The following is a 22,612-nucleotide window of genomic DNA, read 5'->3' on the forward strand; positions in this document are numbered from 1 at the left end:
GCTTTCCTGGAGAGACAGTAATTAAAGAGGACACTGATGGCACATTTCTTCAGTACTTCTACTGGAAACCATATGATTATTTTTTCATGCTGGGCCTGTAAATGCTGCTCTCCCATGATATTTTTGATGTCACTTCAATGTTTCATCACTTTTGACTGCCTTGTTGACTTGCCCCGGCAGACCATTAAAAAAAGCCATTTCCCTGTGAAGTGGTACATCTGGGCCTTCTGGACCATACCACATTGAACTCTGATCGTGGAACTACTGCTTCTCAAATTCATATCCAGCCATCCATTTTTCTATGCCGCTTAGCCTCATTAAGATCGTGGGGTGTGTGCTGGAGCCCATCCCAGGCGAGGTACATCCGGAACTAGTCGCCAGACAATCACAGGGCAAACAATCATTCATAACTATGGACAATTCGGAGTCACCAATTAACCTAACATGCATATTTTTGGAATAAGGAAGAATGCTGGAGTACCTGGAGAAAACCCACCAACGGGAAGAACATGCAAATTCCACACAGAGATGCCCAACGGAGATGGGAACCCAGATCTAACCGATCTCCTGACTGTGTGGCCAATATGCTAACCACTCGGCCCCCCTCAAAGTAACAGTAAAGTAAAATTATATTACTTTTTTCACCCCTTTAGTGAGTCCATGGTGTGCCCCACCTCTTAGAGGGAATTTGCAACAACACTTTATACTGCAGCATTAGGGTTTCATTCATTAATAATTCACATCGTAGTGAACATCTGTTGAATATGCAATGACTAACTTCAAGCTGCAGAAAATGGGTTAAGGAAGAACACCATTGGTGGGCATTCACAATATGCAGCCTTTCCCCCACTTTTGGTAACATTGTGATACTGTATATTTGTTTCTTAAAATTATAATACTTCAACCTTGATGATAAACTAAAGCCAGAATATTCAGGAAGTAGGTTTATAATAACAATGTCTGTATTTTAATAGCATTGAGCTGCATTTCACATAAAAGAAATACATACAGGTTGCTCCAAGAATTGGATCTAGGTGGGTGAATCGATTACAATTTGTTATAATGTTATAATGAAAAAAGACAATATTTTGTTCCTAGAAAGCTGTCGCGGTCTTGAGATTCATAGATGCACACCAACAGGCTGCCTGGTGCACACGTCCGTGGAGCACTCTGTCACACACAGAGGGTACGTGAGCAGAACCGAGAGACGCATTTATGCCGTATATATACCATATTTGGAATTTCTGCACGTTCTTTGCTGTAATTTTTCACGGCTAAGTGCTTCATTGATGTGGATATGGAAACTGCACTCTTTAAAGGTATATTATTCAAGCTTTTGGAGAAATCTGAGTCAGCAAAAACATCAGATTACATAGAAAAGAACAAATTCGACATATCAGAAAAGAGGCAAAAATATTGATCACCAAAGTCAAAGTTGATGTGTGCGAATAACTGGTTATGACTAACACACAAATGGGATTAAATCATATTCAAATTTTAGAGGCTGGAATCAGGAATACTTGCATTTTTGAACCAAAAACCAATTAATCGAATCCCAAAATCATTGGTGATTTGTTGGATAGTGGATTAATCTTCGAATTATCAATGAACTAGCTCTAGATTCAACCCAGCAGCTTTGCTTTTGGTGACATACTACGCCATGGAAGATGACAATTTTTCATATTTGGGTCAGACCAGAGTACGGAACCATAAGTGTGAGATGGAGGTGGGATTCTGATGCAAATGTTAAAGTAATAGTCAAAGTCAGCAAAATGCAGATCAGCAAAAAATATGATGAATAAAATACAGTACAATTAATGAAGTGTCTTACATAATATACACAATATAGCATCATATATTATGATAATAATAATAAAATATCACTTTTACTGCACTTCATTTCGATGTTGGCACTTGCATATAACCAGATAAACGTACGCAACTCGTCTCTCGATGATGTTTACTTTGTTCCTTATTATTAAAAGAATGAAAAACAGGCTAGGCCTATCTATGCCAACGTTTGTGATCGCTCGCATTTCAGTCTCATTCGACTTGCTGGCATCTTTGTTTCCACATTTTGCCTGGCTCCCACCGCCTCACTGGCAACATCTCACGTTCCTGGGCTACATGCTAACAATCTTGCTCTCTTGTTATCATTTAAAATACTTTTTGTTTCACTTCAATAAAATTGGTAATGGTAATGGTTTAATTTTATTTGAGCATGCATCGGGTTACAATAGAATGCATCCCATAATCTATTCACGGTTCCACATGTCCAAAAGCTTATTAAATCCTACCCCTCCATCTGGTACTTTTACAATCTGTTACTGTTACATTTGTTCACTTCCTGTCTTCCTGGAATTTATTATTAATCATTTATTTTTATTTTTTTACATACAGAAGTATAAGGTGATGTAACCATAGAGTGACATAATGTTAACCCTAATAACCATCAAAATAGTGATATATAATAACAAAAAATAGGTCAGGTGACAAAAGGAGGCTCCACTTCTTAGATTCAGTTTAATTTTGACATTAAATTAACAATTTTGCAATGTTCTCGATTCTGTTGAAAAAAGTCAAATAAGTTAACAAATACTATAAATAAATAAATCTTCTTATTGTCATAATGGCCGCTCCCACGCAGCCCACCACCACAGCTTCAACAACCCTGAATAAATATATATACAGTACATGTACATATCTATGTATATATCTAATAATCACCAGAGCACCACCCACCCACTGAGACAGTGAAGTCTGTGCTTTGCTCAAGCTGCTGCCCTCGCCATCAGACTACTCATAACTCTCTTTTAAATTATTGCACGGTATTAATCAGATTAATCTGAACCGTACTAATCAGTTTGCATTGTGTTGTATGCATTTATGATCATTGCACTTGTTGAACGCTGGCTCTTAAAGTCAATGACAAACAAATAACAGAGGAGAATATGTGCCCATAACTTGTGGCTCATATTCTCCCTAATTTCAACAAGACACAGCATGGACCCATGGGTCCAATTGATGGTCGCCAAGGTAACCGTCCAACACTGGTACAGGTGTGCTTTGTAAGTGGTCAAAGTCAAGTACTGTACATACGGCACATCTTTTATTCTTTTTTTCTCCAAATGCTAATCCAAGCAATATGAGCTAAATGAGGGTGTTTCTTGGATGAATTTCATCTCAACTTCCCAAACAGGATTGATATGAGAGCTCAATCCCGCAGTGGATGCAGTAGGTGGTCAACAGCAGCACCATTACAATCTGCAAATCCGTAGGGATTATTCTAGGGAGGGTCGACCAAAAGGGATTACTAAACATCTGCACTGGAAGCAGAGATGCAGATTACTTTTTTTTTTTTTTTTTTAACTTTCACTATGATAGTTTCCTAACTAAGTGGACACATCAGCAGCAAGTGGAAGAAGGCAATCAGTCCGCAACCTTCTTGATATTTGTTGATTAAATAGTTTAGTTTAAAATGACCAAATGTAAGGACATAAGAATATGATAACGATTAAATACGATCAACACCTACCTGTTTGGCGCTAATTCCACACAAGAATTTGACGCCTGAGATTAATCCGTAACCACGACACAGGTGTCGCTGCCGAGTGCCAGTGATCCAAGATTTGGGTGCAGTCCCGTTCCTCCGTGCGGTAGCACTACTACTGTGTCTCCATGCCACAAGCTCCCCTTTCCGTCAGAGTCGCCGACTTGACGGCGTGAAGTCTCGCAGGCTGTGAAAGTGAAGTCTCGGTGTTGGCACTGCGGTGCGCCGAGGTCGATCTCCCTCCTACCGTGACCGAGAGGAGCGGGGCGCACGCTGGCGGCCGGAGGGCTCAAAGAGGGGGGGAAAAAGCCCTGTCTTGTGAGTCTCCCCGGACCAGCCTCTCAATGCGCCGGCCATCCGAGCGTAACAGACTCCCTCCTCCTCACACGGCTCTCTTTGCTTTGCTCTCTCTCTCCTTCTCTCTCTCTCTCCTCCTCCTCCTCCTCCTCCTCTCACTGTTGATGCTGGGATGCAGAGTTGGTGATGAGACACTCTTTGAAATAGTGAGGCACAAAACGCCATCGAACTTAGTCACATGTGGGGGGGGGGGGGGGGGGGGCAATCTAAAAGTGCAAATGAGATGCAACTTAATTTCTATAAGCTTAACTGTGAGCATGATGCTGACAATAACCAACAAATATCTACATTATTATGTTTTTGGTCCAGCAATTGAAAAAGATACAATATACAATATTTTGACCCTCGAAGGCCACCGTATTTGTCAAAAGTACAGAATCTTTTAAATTGTCTATTTACATTCACATGTGGTACTATCTCTAAAAACTATAGGGATGCTCCAATTGACCGGCCGCCATTCATTCAAAATCTATTAATCGGTTCCAGACATCCACAAATAGAAACATAAAATTAATTTTATACAAAATAGTTGCAGTTTTACATGCAGAAAACTGAGAAATAATTATAAATTAGTAATGGAGGGACTTTATTGTTGCTACAGAATTTCCGTGCATCCTGGTGCGATCAAATTCTTGGTGCTTCTCACTGTCTTTATCGAAATGCTGGCCTTCGCAATTTCCTTTGGCGCCATGCAGGTTTTGTGCACGGACAGTGAACCAGCAACAGTAATGATGGCAACCGGGACTTATATTCCAATTCTGTCGGACTAGCTTTAATTTTTTACACATATCAGCATCAGCTGATATCGGTAACGGAAAATTGAGAGTTGGAAAATATCGGCATATCGGACATCCCTATGAAATGTAATGAGTAACACAACACCAGAGCAATTAAAAATACAAAAATGCCATTAAGGGCTGCACAGTAGATGAGTGGTTAGCACGCAGGACTTGCAGCTAGGAGACCCGAGTTCGATTCCACCCTCCCACATTCCAAAAACATGCTAGGTTAATTGGCGACTCCAAATTATCCATAAGTATGAATGTGAGTGTGAATGGTTGTTTGTCTATATGTGCCCTGTGATTGGCTGGCCACCAGTCCAGGGTGTAGCCCGCTTCACGCCCGAAGAAAGCCGAGATAGGCTCCTCCTCATGAGGATAAGCGGTAGCAAATGAATGAATGAAAAACGCCATTATACAAATATACTATTAATCTTGTCAGAAGTGTTACAATATGACAAAATCAAAAATTACTGCTGACTTAATAAATAGCAACCATTATTTAAAAAAGCAGCAATTACACAATTTTTTAATCACCCAAACGAGTAGCCAGCAATTTTCTACCAAGGACAACTGGCAAAGTGGCCATCCACTCCACCAGTGAGAAAAACCTTCATAATGGATCTTTTTATGACAATTCAATAGAAAAATGTGGTTGTCTTTGTTTAGACAAAGCCTAAGAAAAGGTCGATTATAACCTGCAATATCTGACAGAGGTTAAACATGTCCATGGCCTCTTTGATGTCCCCTTTCAATCAATACCCTTATCCTTGTCAAACCTGTACAGTGGCCTAAGTTTACTGGCACCTAAAGACTAAATTGTGAACACTCGAACTCATCACACAGCCGGCCAGAACTAAAGAAGTGCAGGAGTCTCACCAATTCGCAGTTTGAAATCTGTTTGGGATGCTGCTGAGTGACTTTGGCAAGTTGCTATTATTCATTGTGGTCATTAATGTTGCATTTTTTAATATTTTCCGGGAGTACAATATTACTCTTTCATATTCCCCAATGACTTACTTGACACTAATTATGCCTACCTTCAAGCATCTATGCAGTGCATATAAAAAAAACATCATTTCTTCATGCTGATTTTAGAGGCGTAACATTCCATTAATTTTTTTTTCTGACAGCAGTAATTTGAAATGTAAACATTTGCATTTATATTGACTTCAATAAAGAAAATGCATCTCTCCAATGAGAATGTATTCCAAATAGAATAATTACTTCGCAAACATTAACGTAAGCAGTGTTACTTCCAGAGTGGTAAAAGTAACCAGTGAAGCAAACTACATTTCATTACCTGTTTATGAAATACAAATCATTTTCTACTCGATGTGAACCCCGGCTGGTCAAGATCCACTGGTTTGACATCATGCCGTCATCCATTGGATTGGCTGACTCACAGAAGCTCGCACATTTACTTGTGACTTTCAGCAGAGACATAAGGAGAATGGGCGATAATGAATTTTTGAACCTGCAGCGCTTGAAGACATCGAGTTCGCCGGCTGCTCTCTCACTTGGAGCCCACTAATAATGTAATGCTTGGAAGCCCTGCTAGGGCTCCAGCATTGTGCATCCAAAGTCCTCTCATCTAATGTAGTAAGTTTCACAAGTGATATAGTTATCTGGAAAAAGTAAGTCTAATGTTTTTGTCTTAATTTAAGTGATTTTATGGTTCCTTTTTATCCAGGAAGCCAGGAATTCTGGGACTAAATGAAGAGTTAATCACCATGTGCATTGCACATATACTACGAATGCTTCAAATACTGTATATAAAATAAAAATGGGTTGAACCATGACTGTTAATCCAGCTAGACATACCAAAGTGACATTCTTGTCACATTCCGTAATTGAGCTTGTTTATGAGCCGGAAAGGCCAGATCGTTCCTCATTTTTTGTTGCATGCTGTGCAGCTTCTCACCAGCCATTTTTTTTATAGGCCATTTCCACATCCACCTGCTTGGTGATTGTCGGATTTTCTCCAGTTAGCCTGTTTTTTCCCTCACCATCCTTATGTTTTTTCTTTGCATCTCACCGGAGCGCCATGACCTTGTTTTGTGTTCCTCGGTATTGCATTTTGTCTGTTAGCGAGCGGTCCAAATGTTAACCTGTCGTCACGATTCCTCAGGTAACACTTTGGTTTTAAGCTTTTCTGCTCATTGAAAGCAGACCAGCTGTTGGCTAAGACTTTGGCTAAGCCTCTGACATGTATATTATAACTGCAGCAAACAGACTAATCCTCACGGACTGGAAACGTCTTCTTCCGTGCACTGACAGTTTTACATGCTTAAACCTGACTCTGGACCTTTGCTCTATATCATCTCCTTACACGGTCTTGCTGTCATTATAGCATGAAGGCCATCCCATGGGAGCGATGAGCCATTACACGGACATGTCTTGCTGGGGGAAAAAAAAAAAGGCCGGTCTGTCTATTATGTGGCTGTCGAAGAAAGATCTTGAGACCGCTAATGACGACTTTGCAAACCTCTACAATCTCTATTGGGCAGTTAAGCTTTGAAACCATAAAATGCTGGTGTATTTTCCCAATTAATGGAATTCTTAGCAACAAATGCCTTGTAAATGGCCCGTTTGTTGAGCTTTCATTACCTACAGCTGGTAAAAAAAAAAAAAAAAAAAGAGAACCGAAACATTGGGTAATGGACACATTAATTGCTGCATGAGTTAATTAGTCCAGAAAGTGAAGGAGTAACATATTTTAACACATACAGTAGTTTAATGGTGGTGATCAATACACGGTGCGCCAACAGGCAAAAATGCATACTTTTGAGGCAGTTAGTTTTAACATGGGGAGAGCAGGATTTGTCCCCCCCCCTCAAAAAAAAAACAAATGACTGAAATTAGAATTTCTCCATATGGTCTCCCTTGCACCCCAGGTTATTTTCTGTAACAGAGCACAACCACTGTATCAAAAAAAAAAAAAAGTTGGATGCAAATGGAATTGCACATACTGAGGATTAAAGCAACCATCCCACTACAGCCCCAAACCACAGAGTAGCATATGATATAGAGCAGAGCCATCATCCCAGGCAAGCCGGGTCTCATTACTCAGGCTGTATTTATCCATCCTGGCTCAGGAAGTCTGCGTTTATCAAGCCTTTTTATCGATGGATATGTGGATCATTACAAGGGATGGACTGTATTTCCTGTACAGTCATAATTAAGTCATGCGTCTGCAGCCATTCATCAGTCAGGGTACACTTTGACACAGAGCGCCATTTAGCCAAATGGAAAGCTTTCCTAAATAGTGTTTTATGGACTAAATGTCCGTTTTATGATATGCCTTATAGGTGGCTGTTGTGGTAATGGAGCTGTGTACGTTTGTGCTCACATAGGATGAGTGTTTTTAAGAAAGCCCTTAACCTTGCTCGTATTAAAATCATCTAGTGCACCCGTCATCATGTTGCCAACTCCTGGGGTTTGGATCAAAATTATGGCAGTGCAAGCCGGTGGAAGAACCGTGGTTCAGCATTTTAAAGCTCATTTCAGCATTACTGTCACTTTTATGTTCACTGCTGCAGTGCTGAGTTTGGGCAATTTAAGAAGACAACAACAGGCAAAATGAAAAGACCAGGGAGTTGAAATGCTTTGTTGAATTACAATACATATTTCGGTTTAACCTCAAGGGCGTTCCGTTGTTGAGAATGATGTGAATAAACATAATTGCTCTGCAAAGTGAACCTGGTTGAATAGAAACAAATACATACGTGCAAGAGATAGATTCACCATCCTGTCTGTGGAATAAGCAACACGTACGTGCTGCTGTGAGAGCCCTACAGAAAAGACAGTTAAATCTCTATCCATCCCCTGTTGGAGCAGAAGGACCATGTTTTATGGGATGTGCCACAAAGCAGAAAATTAGTTCCTGAAAAAGTCATTAGCAGCTTACTTGCTTTATAGGGTGACATGCCCTCCTGTGGCCATTACTGTGCTCTTTTCTGGCAGATACTTAAACAAATAAGTAGCCTGTGTGTGAAAAATATTTACAGACACTTTTGTACAGTAAATTAATTTGACTATTTTGTCTACCAGGAGATCAGAGACACGGATCCGACGTTCATGGCTGGCGAGGTACTGACTCACAAATTCGCAGTTCAACAAATATAGGAACACCAATACAGTTTTACTGTTGGGTGTTATTATATATGGGGTATTAATACTGTTAAACAGCAGGATTGTCCACAGTACGGACCATTTTGTACGGGCCATTTGTGGGTTGCGTCGTTACTACCTATATCCATTCATCAGAGCGGCACCCACCCATTCGTTGGTTTGAGGCCCAAACCGTTGGTTTATAGTCACTTTTACGCTTTTATTATTCTTTGCTTACATTTGACCTTTTTCCCCCATTTGATCTCAGCCATGGCATGTCGGCTCGGCTGGCACAGTAGACAGTCTCCATGAACTGTGAAAGGTAATGTAATCTAACATTATGTCTCATAACACTACTGATGCCAAGTTACCATGATACTACATACTGTACACCAGGGATGCTCATGAAGTCGATCGCGAGCTACCGGTCGATCGCGGAGGTGGTACTGGTCGATCGCTGGTCGATCGCGGCGTGACATTAAAAAAATATCATCCTAGCATCCATGCCGTCACTTGATTGATATACAGGGCAGCCATTCAGATGACAACTGAATGTTGCCCTTCGGGCGACCAATCAAATCAAACAACGTCTCTAAGTGCAGCAGAACTTACGATGTCAGCCTATCATCCATCCCCGTTACTTGATTGACATACAGGACAACCAATCAGATGACAACTGAATTTTGACCTTTAGGTCACCGCTCATGCGTAAACAACGATGCAAAGTGCTAAGCTAGTCGGCGAATTGCGAGATTTTAAAGCCCTCGCTAAAGTTTATGGTCACTAAAATGAGTGAAGGAGCTGGACCAAGTAAAAAGGCAAAAACTGGACCAAGTAAAAAGGCAAAAAACATATCACTTCCATACGGATATGGAATATTATACGGATATTATGATACGGATATTATCCATGACTGATAAACATTTGGAAGTGTGCTTGAGGCTGGCTATCAGCAGCTACTGTCCGGACTATGCATCCCTGGCTGGTTCAATTCAGTGCAAGTCATCAAAGTAAACTCAGGTAATTACAAAAAATGTTAATAGTTAATTATGTGTGTTTTGCAATATTGGCTCATTTGGTTATGTAAGGTACATCAACATACATTGTACGTACAAATAATCCTCAATACATTTGAAAATAAATAGATGTTTTGCATTTTTGTAGTGGGTAGATCATTTTGACTCAGTCATTTTAAAAGTAGCTCGCATGCTGAAAAAGTGTGAGCACCCCTGCTGTACACCATAGTTTGTCTTTCGATATTTTTTGACTAACAATAGGCTATAGTCAACCATGAATTTTACAAAAACGTGGTGATGTCCTACATCCTTGACTGTTTCAACCAATCAAATAAATATAAAACACAGGCACAGCACAGTAGAAGTGTATTTAGCACGTCGGCTTCACAGCCAGGAGGTTCTGGGTTTGAATCCAGCATGGATTTTGAATGTTTTCCCCATGCTTGTGTGGGTGTTCTCCAGGTACTCCCACTTCCTCCCACAGTCCACAAACATTCATGTTAAAACCTTTTGGCTAAAAATCTCTATTGTTATATTTCCAATTATGTTGGTTGTCCAAATGCTTTTGAGCCCCTGGAAATTAATGTTCTCGATGCCAAATTTCTAAGCCTGGATGGTGGTGATGTGTCATGCCCAAAAGAGCCGATTCTTAGTTGTCAATAAAAAGAGCCAATTCCCATTCCATTTTCCCCCTTTTGCACACTGAGTTCTCAATTTCAGCTCTACTCACTTGAGGACTGGGGCGGAATCGTGTTTTGATAAGCACACCATGCAGCCAATAACATGTAGGATCATACTATTCTATGTATGTGAGAGAGAATCTCGGAAAGGAGGAAGTGTTAGCTCATCCAAGCTAACGGTTGTTGATGACAATTAAGGACGTTTATAATTTTGGTGTGAATTTGTTGGCTGTATTTTATTGAATGATTTTTTCAACATAAAAACCCTGAATGCAAAAGGGATTGTCAACACACTAACAGTTGGTAAGTTTATACTTCAGTCTTCACCCTTCATTCCCAAAACAATGATCCAAAGCCAAAATCACTTCAATATCGTACTCAAGCTTTGGCTATCCTGGGGGAGTTTGGAATTGAACCAATAATTTTCCAATTTTCCAACTTGGAGATGACGACTATACCAAAGGAAACATTCATGTAGTCTTGCAATTATTTTTCTCATGGTTCCTATGGATTTCACATTTCTAAATTCCACACTGTTTCCAGACTTTTCCAGATTCAGTATATAAATGTGTATCATTACAACTGCAACAATTAATCGATGAGTCAATGATTAATTCCATTCATTCATTCATTCATTTTCTACTGCTTTTCCTCACGAGGGTTGCGGGGGGTGCTGGAGCCTATCCCAGCTGTCTTCGGGCGAGAGGCGGTGTACACCCTGGACTGGTCGCCAGCCAATCACAGGGCACATGATTAATTCCATTGTCCAATTAATCTAACTACTACTTTGGAATTTTTTTTTTTTCAGGTTACAAATGTAAATATTCTCTGGTTTCCCTCTCAAATGTGAATATATTTTAATTTACTGAGTCATCCATGAAAGTAGGCCTTTGTATCAGACTTGGGCTGTCCTACCTAGTTAGACTAGTGTTTGTCCCACCTAGTCTCACCTAAGATAACCTAAACTGTCCAGTTGTCTTCCTGCTTTGCCTTCCTGGCTGCCCCTTTTTTGTTTTAGCTTTGTTCCGTACTGCTGTGTAAGATGTGCCACCTTTTAGACCTGTAGACTAATTTTCGACCTTGTTCAACCCTTGTGGTCTTGGCCTCACCACAGACTGGCTCTGTTTGTATGTCCTTAAAAAATATATTCATTGTAAGTGAACAAACGATTAGACAAGCGCTTAGACATTCATTCATTTTCTACCGCCTATCCTCACGAGGGTCGCGGGGGGTGCTGGGGCACATATAGACAAACAACCATTCACACTCACATTCATACCTATGCACAAGTTGGGATTAACCTAGCATGTTTTTGGAATGTGGGAGGAAACCGGAGTACTCGGAGAAAACACACCTATGCATGGGGAGAACATGCAAACTCTACACAGAGATGGCCGAGGGTGGAATTTAACTCGGTTCTCCTTTCTGCGAGGTTTGCGCGCTAACCACTTGACCGCCGCGCAGCCCCCACATTTAGACACAGTTATATTTATTTACAACTGTACTTTCCTGTGATGTGCAAAACAATGGCAGCGATGATTGCCAGTTGATTTGTTGATGCTGCATATTTCCCACCAAAATAATAACTTGATCGCTTCTCCAATACCAAAGTGGTCCCAAGAACCAGGAGGAAATGCTAAAGAGAAGCAATAAGCACTGAAAAAAACCAGCCAAAATTTAAGATTTCAAGTGTGTTTCCCAAGTGCGTCGTCTGCCCTTACCAGTTGTAGAAAATAATCAATGTGGAGCGATAACAAGGACGTTGAATCCAGAGGGGGAAGCAGGAGTGTTTTTACATGTGCCAGCACATCTCTCACCTGTGGCACACAGATCTTCATTTCACAGATGCAGGACATCTCATCTTATCATACCATACCAGGTGGAGCATTTGAATAGTTCCCTAGTGTGTGCTAGAGGACATATTAACAAGGATACGTGGAGGGGAGGCAGTGATCACAGTGGGGACATTTAATGTGGGTCTATGGGGTTCAAGATCAAACTTCAAGATCATGTTGTGCGACTTCAATGGACATGACTTAGTAATTCGATTCTTCGTTTTGTTCTGGAATTTAAAAATTTTCTTAAAGAAACAATGACAAAAATATATATAAAAAAATGATCATATTTATTGTTTTCGTTTTCTTGGAACTGCATAGTGTTTCAATGGTTGCAGTCACCAAAGGCTTTGAGAAGCGGGTTTGTGCATACCTAAGCAGAAGGCAAGCCAAAAAAGGGGTGCGCAAAACATGCACATTTTAATGTTGTGGAGTGTAGGAAATAAAGTGAGAAACTGCAGTATTATGAAAAGCAGCGGCAAGCAAACCCCCCAAACCATTTGCTGTGCTTCATCTATCCCCAAACTTGAGATTGTCCTCACACCTCTTGCGGTTTTGTGCTTCTACAGGCATATCAGTGGCAAAGATAAGAGGCGAAAGCCTTTTAAAATTTCAGTAGAAAACAGCCCTAATGGTCTTAGATCATGTTACCTCACAAATAGGCACCCACTAAGAGCGAAATGTTAGGAACTGCATTATTGCAGCTTCTAAGATTAAAGATGATAAGAAAAAGCTGTCCTTTTCCACACATCTCAACCAAAGCCATAACTGCTGATGAATAATTTACGCTTTTAAATCCACCACCAATGATGAAGGCCCCTTCAACCACTCCTTAAGTGTATTGATTTCTGCGCTTTATATGTTAGACTGAAGAGTATCAAGTGGATAATGGATGTACAAATAAAAACCCTTTCAAGTTTTTGAATGATCATCACAATTTTATTTTAATCATTTAGATCATTTTTTCACACAAGCAGATTATTATCATTTTTACAGACATATATATATTTTTTAATTACAGTGATCCCTCCATTATCACGATTCATTGGTTCCGAACTCGATCGTGATAAGTGAAATTCTGCAAAATAGGATTCCTTCTTTACAAATGTAATATTTTCACAGCAAAAGCATAGAAAACCTGTTTATAATCATCTAAATACACATTATTAGAGCAATCTCTACATAAACTATCCCCGATATAGTCCCCATATAGACGTAATACAGAAGATATAATCAGCAAATAAGGCAGTGTTGATCTAAAAATGTAGTAGAGATGATTGATTGTGTTCTAGCTGGATTATGGCCACAACAGTAATCCGTGTTATTATTATGATTGGAGTATTATGCTACTATTATTGTGCCTGTTGCGAGATCATTCAAACCAACATTAAAAGCCTAATGTTCCGATGTTAAAGTCCGGTGCTCGTATGTCCCACCTACTGACACCTAGTGGCCAGTGTAGAATACTGCACATCACAATTTGAATGCGTCCTCTTAATGCCTTTGTACTTTATTGATTGACTATGCTTCATTGAGGCAAAGAAAAATCAGTAAAATAGGCCATAATCAACCACGAAACAGCACAATTCATAATTAATATATTTTTGAAAAAACGGAAAAGAGTGAAAATGTAAAATTTGACCAGTGATGTGGCGAGGAATGACTCACATTACATTGTCCCAGACTTGCGGTAATGAAAATAAGTTCTATGTGTCTCCTGTTTGAGTAATAGCAATTTGGTAGTTATTTTACATTGCACACATGCACTGTATAATATGAAGTGCATGTGACAAAAAGGAGATATTAAGTTAAACAGCATTCGTGTCACAGTTCATAGACTGTGCTTTTTGATTTTTGTGATCCCCATGTTGTCTACCTGTTTACAGAACGTACCAGAGCCTGACAGTGTTATCCAATTAGGATAACATGATGTGTGTTAGTGTCAGACATTTTGCCTCAGAATATCAGTGTCTTAATTGGATGCGGCACACAATTGCAGCTGTACAAGTAGATGTTGTTAATTCCGATTTATAAAGGCAATTACACTGTCATACACTAAGATAGAGTTCCAAGATTGTTAACGTCATTAAACATGGGATTGTGTGAGCCTCTTAGACTTGCTGGACCATTTGATGTCGCCAACTAAGAATTGTTTTTAGACTGTTGAGTGCCGGCTGCCTCATATTGCACACACCATTAGAGATGTTGCAGTGGACGTACTGTACCTCCTGACAGGCCCCTGTCTGTGCTGTGATGTCTGTTTTTTTTCCAGCACTACAACATCTCCATATCGCCAGATGCCAATTGATGCCACCGCAGAGCACGAAGCTCTATTTTTAAGCCCTTCTGTCGCAGATTCCATCTAATGGTTAGTGGGTTGCTGTCAGCAGCAGTAAGGGCCTTAATATGGGTCAAGGATCAGTAGGTGTTTTCACCGACAAACCCATCAAATACTCTGGCTTAGTTCAGGGGAGGTTTTTCGGGGTCTACCGCTTGATTTTTACTACGTCCGACCTCTGCTGCAGCGGCCCTTTGCAAGGGGCCTTTTTGTGCAGTTCAACAAACCTACCATGGACAAAAACACAAAGCCTCCGCCATGAAGCGGTCATGATTAAGGTGACCATATTTTGAGCCCGGAAAACCAATGAGACGCTCAAATAAAATAAAGATGCCATTTAATTTCAGTACATTCAAAGTAAACTTAATCTGTTTGTATGGAAAATCGTTATACAGTCATTCTTCGTTTATTGTAGTTAATTGGTTCCAGAGCTGATGTGATAAGTGAATTTCTGCAAAGCAGGATTTGCTATTAATACAAAGAATGCTTTTACCTACAGCCTAGTTAGAATTCATCACTACAAAATCTGAATTATTGTACAGTACTGTATATATTATAGAAGGGAATTTTAGGATACATGCAATTTCCTTTTTTTTTTTTTTTTTTTTTTTACCAGTCAGTCATCAGTATCTGTTTGAGGCAACAGGAAGAGAGCGATCTGACATAGAGAACTGAATCAATGCATGAGATAAGTCCATCACCTGCTTCAAATTCTTCACAAAGCGCCTTTCAGTCATACGGCCACTTCCTGGTGCTTTTAAACCAAAACAGAAAAAGATTTATAGTGACCTATTCCTAGACCTCTTTCTTGTTCAAACCTTTTTTTCCACTTCAGTAATCATCTAGACATAAATCTCCTATATTTTCCATTCTTTGGCTGAATGTATCTGTTACGTGAAGATAGGTTCTTATCTTATATTGAATGTGTTGACAGGAGGAGGCCTGGTCTGTGAAGGGGATCTGATAGGATTGGCATACAGTATGGCCTGCCGTAATATTCCATGCACTAAATCCCACAGTTGCCTGTGGTTCAGCTTGTGTTGTCCTTTCTTGTGTTTTCCCTTGAAACATGTCTCCTAAATCCACATAAATAAAACCCTGCTGAATGTTTGCCCTGCAGTTTTAGTTAAGTCAATTGTTTGCTTTGTACAGGCGTCCCTCGCTATATCGTGGATTAAATATCGCTCCCTCACAATGTAGCATTAAAAACACAATAGCCTATTATTACTCCAAAAAAATATTGAAAGATTACATAACCATTAACACTGCGTGGGGATTGGCTACTGTGATAGCAGAGCTCTCCTCTCACTCCATGTGGAAGTGGTAAGTTTCTGACATTAATTAAAAGAAAAGCAAACGAAGGCAAGGGGGAAAAAAAGTGACAACCAAAATAAAGGACCCGAAAATACAACAAAACATATATAGCCCATCATTTTCTGTTTCATTCATGTTTAAATATTTTTAATACAGTTAATAAACTTGCCCTGTGATTGGCTGGCGATCAGTCCAGAGTATACCCCGCCTCTCGCCCGAAGACAGCTGGGATAGGCTCCAGCATGCCAAACGACCCTCGTGAGGATAAGCGGTCTCGAAAATGGATGGATGCAGTTAAAAAACGTGGAAATTGTCCGGTCATTTCATTATTCCATTTTCATAATCAGGCAATTGCATGTAACGCATTTGCAATATTAATTATACAGTGGTTTGTACAAATAAATATCAGCTTTTCAATAATATTGTAATGTATGGTGACATGAATATTTCTATCCCCAAAAGGGAGCCTCAGCCTAAAATTCAGACCCACTGACTTAAATGAAGGTTATAAGTGTATATTTGATTGAGTGTGATTCCAAGCAGCAACATTTCTGACCCCCACAGACTGGATATGTGCCAATAAAGCACATAAATTACTTCTGTCCTTTCAGCAAGAAGCTTGGTAATACATGGACCACTGTTGGCTCAATAATTACAAAATGGAAGCAATACAAGATAACAGGCAATTGCCCTTGCTCTGGAACTCCATGCAAGATCTTGCTTTGTGTGGGAAGGACGCTTCTGAGAAAGCTGAGGGGATCAGCCCAGAATTACGTGGTAAGAGCTTGTTAATGAACTCAAGGGAGCTGGGACCACAGTTACCAAGAAAACCACTGGTAATACACTTGACTGTAATGGACCGAGACATAGACCGAGTCCATGATGTTGGCCAATGAACTCGTGAATCATTCTGAGAGGACTTGGGAGAATGTAATGTGGTCAGATTAGACCGCAATTGAGCTCTTTGGCATCAACTCTACGTAACGGAAGCAGAAAACCCCAACAATACCATGCCTACTGTCAAAACCAAGAGGCGGATGCGTTCTTCTTTGAGGCCGTCAATGCTGTCTCAATGTATGTGCCAAAGGGTAACATACAATTGTATGTAAAATATTGTACAATAACCAAGACAGTGTATGACAGGGGTCGGGAACCTTTTTGGCTAAGAGAGCCATGAAGGCCAGATATTTTAAAATGTGTATCTGTGAGAGCCATATACATTTTTTTAAACATTGAATGCAATAAAATGTGTGCATTTTTATGTACACTCTAAAAAATAATTCAGAGTATCTTTTGACACCACTTGATTTAATACATAAATGCAATGTAAAAAATGTAATTAATTGATTTAGATAAACTTTCTAAGTTGCTAACTTTATTTTTCAAGTTATGTTCAAATAATAATGTTGGCTATTACATGAACTTAATTTAGCATGTCATATACACTCAAATTTTATTGTTGGTAAGCTTAAAACAAAATTCAAGTTGCCATGACTTAATAAAATTAGCTTGGTAACATAATTTTTCTCAACATTAACCTTTCCATTTTAAGTTCCATCTCCTACAAGACAAGACAGTGCAGGAGACTGAAGCAACATTTCATGGTGAGTAAAATGTATTTCTATTTGTTCTACTGAAGTGATGGCTTTAAATTAGTCACAGTAGACTTGCATTGAGATAAGTAAAACTTAGCTTGTTTAAAGATGTGACTGCTAGCTTGTATAGCACTGTTACCACATGTTAGTTGTATTCTTCCCCTGAGCTAGTTTAGCCGTGTAACTGCTACCTACAGCAACTGTTACCCAAGTGCCACAGCCACATTTACAGACAAATTTAAGGTCAAATGTAAACCATCAAAGACAATAAATCCATTTTCTTTTCCTTAAAGGACAACCAAGAGTTTGAGACCAGCCTTGAAAGTCACATGATGAAAATCGCCATTGTTGGAGACAGGTCTACCTCTGGATCAGAACACTGGGGAACAGCAATTGTTGTGGAAGGAACCAAATGTTTGGTTGAGAGAGACATTCCAAGGTGCTGTGCCTTGTTGATGGGTGTAATTTATGCCCTTAACCTCAGCTACTGCAAAAAACTGAAATATACTTTTGAAGCTTTTCAAAAGTTGTTTCTTGACCTGGATGGGCTGAGAGGCAGTGCTAAAGTCATGGGTCTGAAAAACATTGTTTTTTAAAAATTGCAGATCCCTCTGTTTCAGAACACTGACACTGTCACATATTCTTCAGGCGACGTGATTTTTGAAGAGGCAACAAAGAAAAAAATTGAAAATTAGTTTCTGTTAGGCTAGTTAGTATTATGCTGTAAAGTATGTTCAAAAATACCAAAAAGAAAAAATGAAGTATATATATATATATAAAGTTACTGCTACTTAAAAAGCTGTGTGCATTGTTATTATAATTAAGTAGACAACAAATTAAACTACTTTGAATAAAATGATTAATGATTGATGATGATTTTTTGAGTTACGAACTTAAAAACTTGTCCCTATGACAACAATTATTCAGTAAGCATTACTTAAAATGAGCTTTGAGTGAAGAGGAAAAGCTATTGCAATAATGCAATGCAATATTGTTTGTTGGTTCAAAGCAATTTCAAATTAAGTTGTCATAACTAAGAAAGACTAATGGAAACTGTTGCGTTGATTTTTTTTGTTGAGGCTAAACATTTTTTTTTTGAGTGTAAGACCAACAGTTTTAGATATAATGGGCTCTAATTATGTAGACCAGGCACACTACCCCACGCCAATGGGGTGTGGCCAGCATACTTTTGTGAGCAGCGCAGTGTCTAATAATAAATCAAATACTTGCTGCCTTAATGCAACTTCTGCTGCTGCATAGTTTTGAACCGTATTCAGTATATTTCATTCTTTTGGCCATCTTCACCAGAAGGCTTGGTTCTGCAGCTTTAGCTATTTGACTAAAGGAGGAAAGTTTACATTTACATGTTTTTTTGACATCTCAATGACCGAGGTAGACTACAGCATTACCCAGTAATAATCAAGTTTTGGTGTTTGACCTGGAAAATATCATCAGGAAAGATAGATATGGTTGGCCGTATTGCAGCAGAATATAGATGGACAAATTAAAATGCATAAGAAAGTTGTTGATTTTGAATATTATTTTTAACAGTCATTTCTGTGATGGTTTACTTTAAAATGTTAGCAAAAATGCATTTTTATTGTGGTAAGAAATGCTTGAGAGCCAGATACAGTCATCAAAAGAGCCCTACCTGGCTCCCGAGCCATAGGTTCCCTACCCCTGGTGTATGAGAATCGTGGTAAAATGTTGGCAAAAATTTGATGAAAACCGAATCATAGAAAAACCAGGGCATTCGAAAACGAAGCTTCCACGGTAATTAATATTAAGTTGAACTAATAATCATTTGAGAGTAATGCACCACATGTGGTGCACAGACTGATATTCTTGTGTTTTCTTAAGTGTTGGAATTTAATTTCAGCAGGTTTTCAACACGCAGACCGAAAATGAGGTTTAGAAGTCTGTTAGCACAAAGATATTAACATTAAAGTAAAGCCCGAGGGAGGAAAGCTTTCCCCATTTCCCATCTGTTAGAAACAGACAGTAGTATAATTCATGAAAATATCTACATGCTTCCGCCTCTCGAAGGAAACCACAGGTCAAAGTTGTCCCGCCCTTCAAAACTTTGCTTTATTGCCTTTTGTTCCGATGAAATAATTTGCACATAGAGTCCCAGCCCTATCATTACAGTCCCGGTTTGAAAGATATGCTCCAATAATTTCTATGTGAGGAAAAAGAAAGGTGAAATATTTTTTTATATGCTTATCTTCTGTTAACAATGGCATTGATTTGGAAATGTGAGCCGAGTACGGCTTCTTTGACAAATGGCGTCCAGGTATTTGAAAGACAAGAAAATGCATCTGTAACCCAAAGTAATTTGTCTCTGTGACACAATAGGGGGGTGTACAAGGTGCACCATTTCAACAAAAATTAAATTTTATCCATGTTTACAAGTATGGGAAAAAACATTTTGGGGTCAAAAGGGGAGGACTAAATAATTCCTGACTGCCTCATCACTGAATGTTCAGAGTTTGGTAAAATCATGTTTTTTTTTGTGTTGTAACCTATGATTAAGGCTGAATGCCAGTTCTACCTCTTACCTCGAGGTTTTGCACGTTCACAAGAATCAAGTGGCGTCCCGATTCTTAATAATAAAGGGGTCGGTGGGCTATTGTTAAGGCTGGCATTAAGCCGGTGGCTGGATCCCAATGCAGAGATGACAAAAAAAAAGGTGAAGAGAGAAAAATTTATTCAAAGAGTGCACTCCAAAGAAAAAGCCAAGCAGGGCCAAGATGCTAACAAATATACGAGGAGAGTACAAGTCCAAGGAGGGAGGAGGAGAAAAATGCTACAAGAGTAAGTGTCCAGAAGGCTAGCAACACACACAAGAAGCACAAAGCGAGGCAATGGTCAGCCATTTCAAGGAACGAGTGAAGTCAATCTGTAACAATCTGGCAAAGGGTGTGTCTCCCAGCATGCCTTAAGAGGCCTGATCCTGATTCCTCGTAGGTGGCTCCGGCCCAGGTCTGTTTGAGGCATGTGTCATGGCTTTTTTTTTTTTTACCATGGCACGTGTAGATGTCATCGTAAATTTAAGTCCAAACACCTATTTTTTTTTCCAGAGAAAAAAAAAAAACACGGGCATTTATTTGAGGTCAGGCATTTCTTGAGAGTAATTGAGGCCCAATGTCAATTATGTGTCATGGCATTTACCATGGCACATGTCGATGTCATCGTAAAGTTAAGTCCAAACACCTATTTTTTTTCCAGAGAAAAAAAATCCCCAAAAACGGGCATTTATTTGAGGTCAGGCATTTCTTGAGAGTAACTGAGGCACAATGTCAATTATGTGTCATGGTATTTACCATGGCACATGTCGATGTCATCGTAAAGTTAAGTCCAAACAACTGTTTTTTTCCAGAGAAAACAACACAAAATAAATTGCATTTATTTGAGGTCAGGCATTTCTTGAGAGTAATTGAGGCACAATGTCAATTATGTGTCATGGCATTTACCATGGCACATGTCCAAAGTTAAGTCCAAACACCTATTTTTTTTCCAGAGGAACCCCCCCCCCCCCAAAAAAAAAACGGGCATTTATTTGAGGTCAGGCATTTCTTGAGAGTAATTGAGGCACAATGTCAATTATAGCAAAGAAGATATTTCTGTGAATAATCGTCATTGTCTTTGGCGCTTATACCACTGGCCAATCACAGGACACATTTTAACCACTGAGCAAAGGCTGCCCAGCGGAGGGCGGTTTCTGTACTTTGATTTCTATCTTTTAGATATCTTACTTTTCTAACTTTTTACTTAACTGCAAGGGTCTCCCTTACAGTCTGGCATTCTATTGTTTAAGACATCATCATGGATCCCCTGGAGAATCCTGACAAGCCATCCGTTATTTGGCTCTCTGAGAAGACCCTCGCCTGTGTGAAGTGACAATTTAATAGCCTCAACTTTTCTTCCCCAGTACAGAACATTAACACATGTGTTTTGGTGCCGGTTGAGTCTCAAGTCAAGGACTATATTGACTTTTATACTGCGCCATGTTGTAGGAATAAATGGAAAATAAATGTGATAAATTCACTACTGCTGATCGTGGGTTGGGGTGTGACATCAATGAAGCTGTCCATGGTTGGGGTAATAGAACATTTTCATTGAAAAGTGTGCTAAACCCAAAAGGAACATTTTTTTTTTATATGTGTGAGATAGTAGGGCTGCATGATGAAGGGAATTCATATTTGACCATGTACTATGTCTTATGAAAGTAGCCACAAAAATGATATTTCAAAGCTAACACATTTAAGAGCTGTAATTACAATAATGATAAACCTTGAGATTATTATCTCACTGGCCTATGCCTAATTAGAATGAATATTCACTAATGTCAATGTAATGCTTTCCTCCTCTATGCCCATGTCCTCAGGATGAACATGCATCGTAATCCCCATAAACTCAATTCATGAACTCGATTCAACAAAACAAAGAAACTGAACTCTGGCATCAATCATGTGTGTGCTTTACAGTCTTCTCATATCGGGACATACATTGGGGCATTTTTGCTTGTTTTGGGGGTTTGGCGACCCCCAAAAGGGGTGAGATTTTGTTATAGAATGAATCTTTCTTTGAACTCGTCGATGGAAAGATGTCCAGATAAGGAGTGATTGTCACAAATAGTATTTTAGTAGTTATTTAAAGGTGTATAAGTAGTAATATCAGAAAAAATGTATGTAACAATTTTAATGTGAATGTTGAAAATGATTGCTCTGTTTTGATTTGACCACAAAATCCATTAGTCATTAGTGTAAATGCCAAAACTATTAGAAAAATGAATAATTAACAATGGAATTATTAAGAGGTAACTGTAGCAAAAGTGATATTTGGATTAAAAATATTACTTCCATTAATTTTATTTCTGTAATGATATATTTGTTGCAAATGGAAGCATTATTTTGTAAGTAACTCTAGGTCTAAGCAACAAAATTGCTCATTGCTCACAGAGGTCTCCAGGTGATACCAGATGTGATAACTATTGATTTCTGTCAGTAATTTGACACCCTCCTTCATACTGTAC

General features: G+C 39.2%; 1 protein-coding gene across 2 annotated transcripts in view; it reads right to left on the reverse strand.

Moving 5' to 3' along the window:
* LOC131107250 (contactin-4-like) overlaps nucleotides 1-3,978 on the reverse strand; it is a 122,242-nt gene extending 118,264 nt beyond the window's left edge. For both annotated transcript variants that reach the window (XM_058057228.1, XM_058057146.1), the window contains exon 1: nucleotides 3,536-3,978. The gene's annotated coding sequence lies outside the window, so the exon portion shown is untranslated. The remainder of the gene's footprint in view (nucleotides 1-3,535) is intronic.
* Between the last annotated feature and the right edge of the window lie 18,634 nt (nucleotides 3,979-22,612).

The sequence above is a fragment of the Doryrhamphus excisus genome, chromosome 1, assembly GCF_030265055.1.
Source record: "Doryrhamphus excisus isolate RoL2022-K1 chromosome 1, RoL_Dexc_1.0, whole genome shotgun sequence".
Lineage (NCBI taxonomy): Eukaryota > Metazoa > Chordata > Actinopteri > Syngnathiformes > Syngnathidae > Doryrhamphus > Doryrhamphus excisus.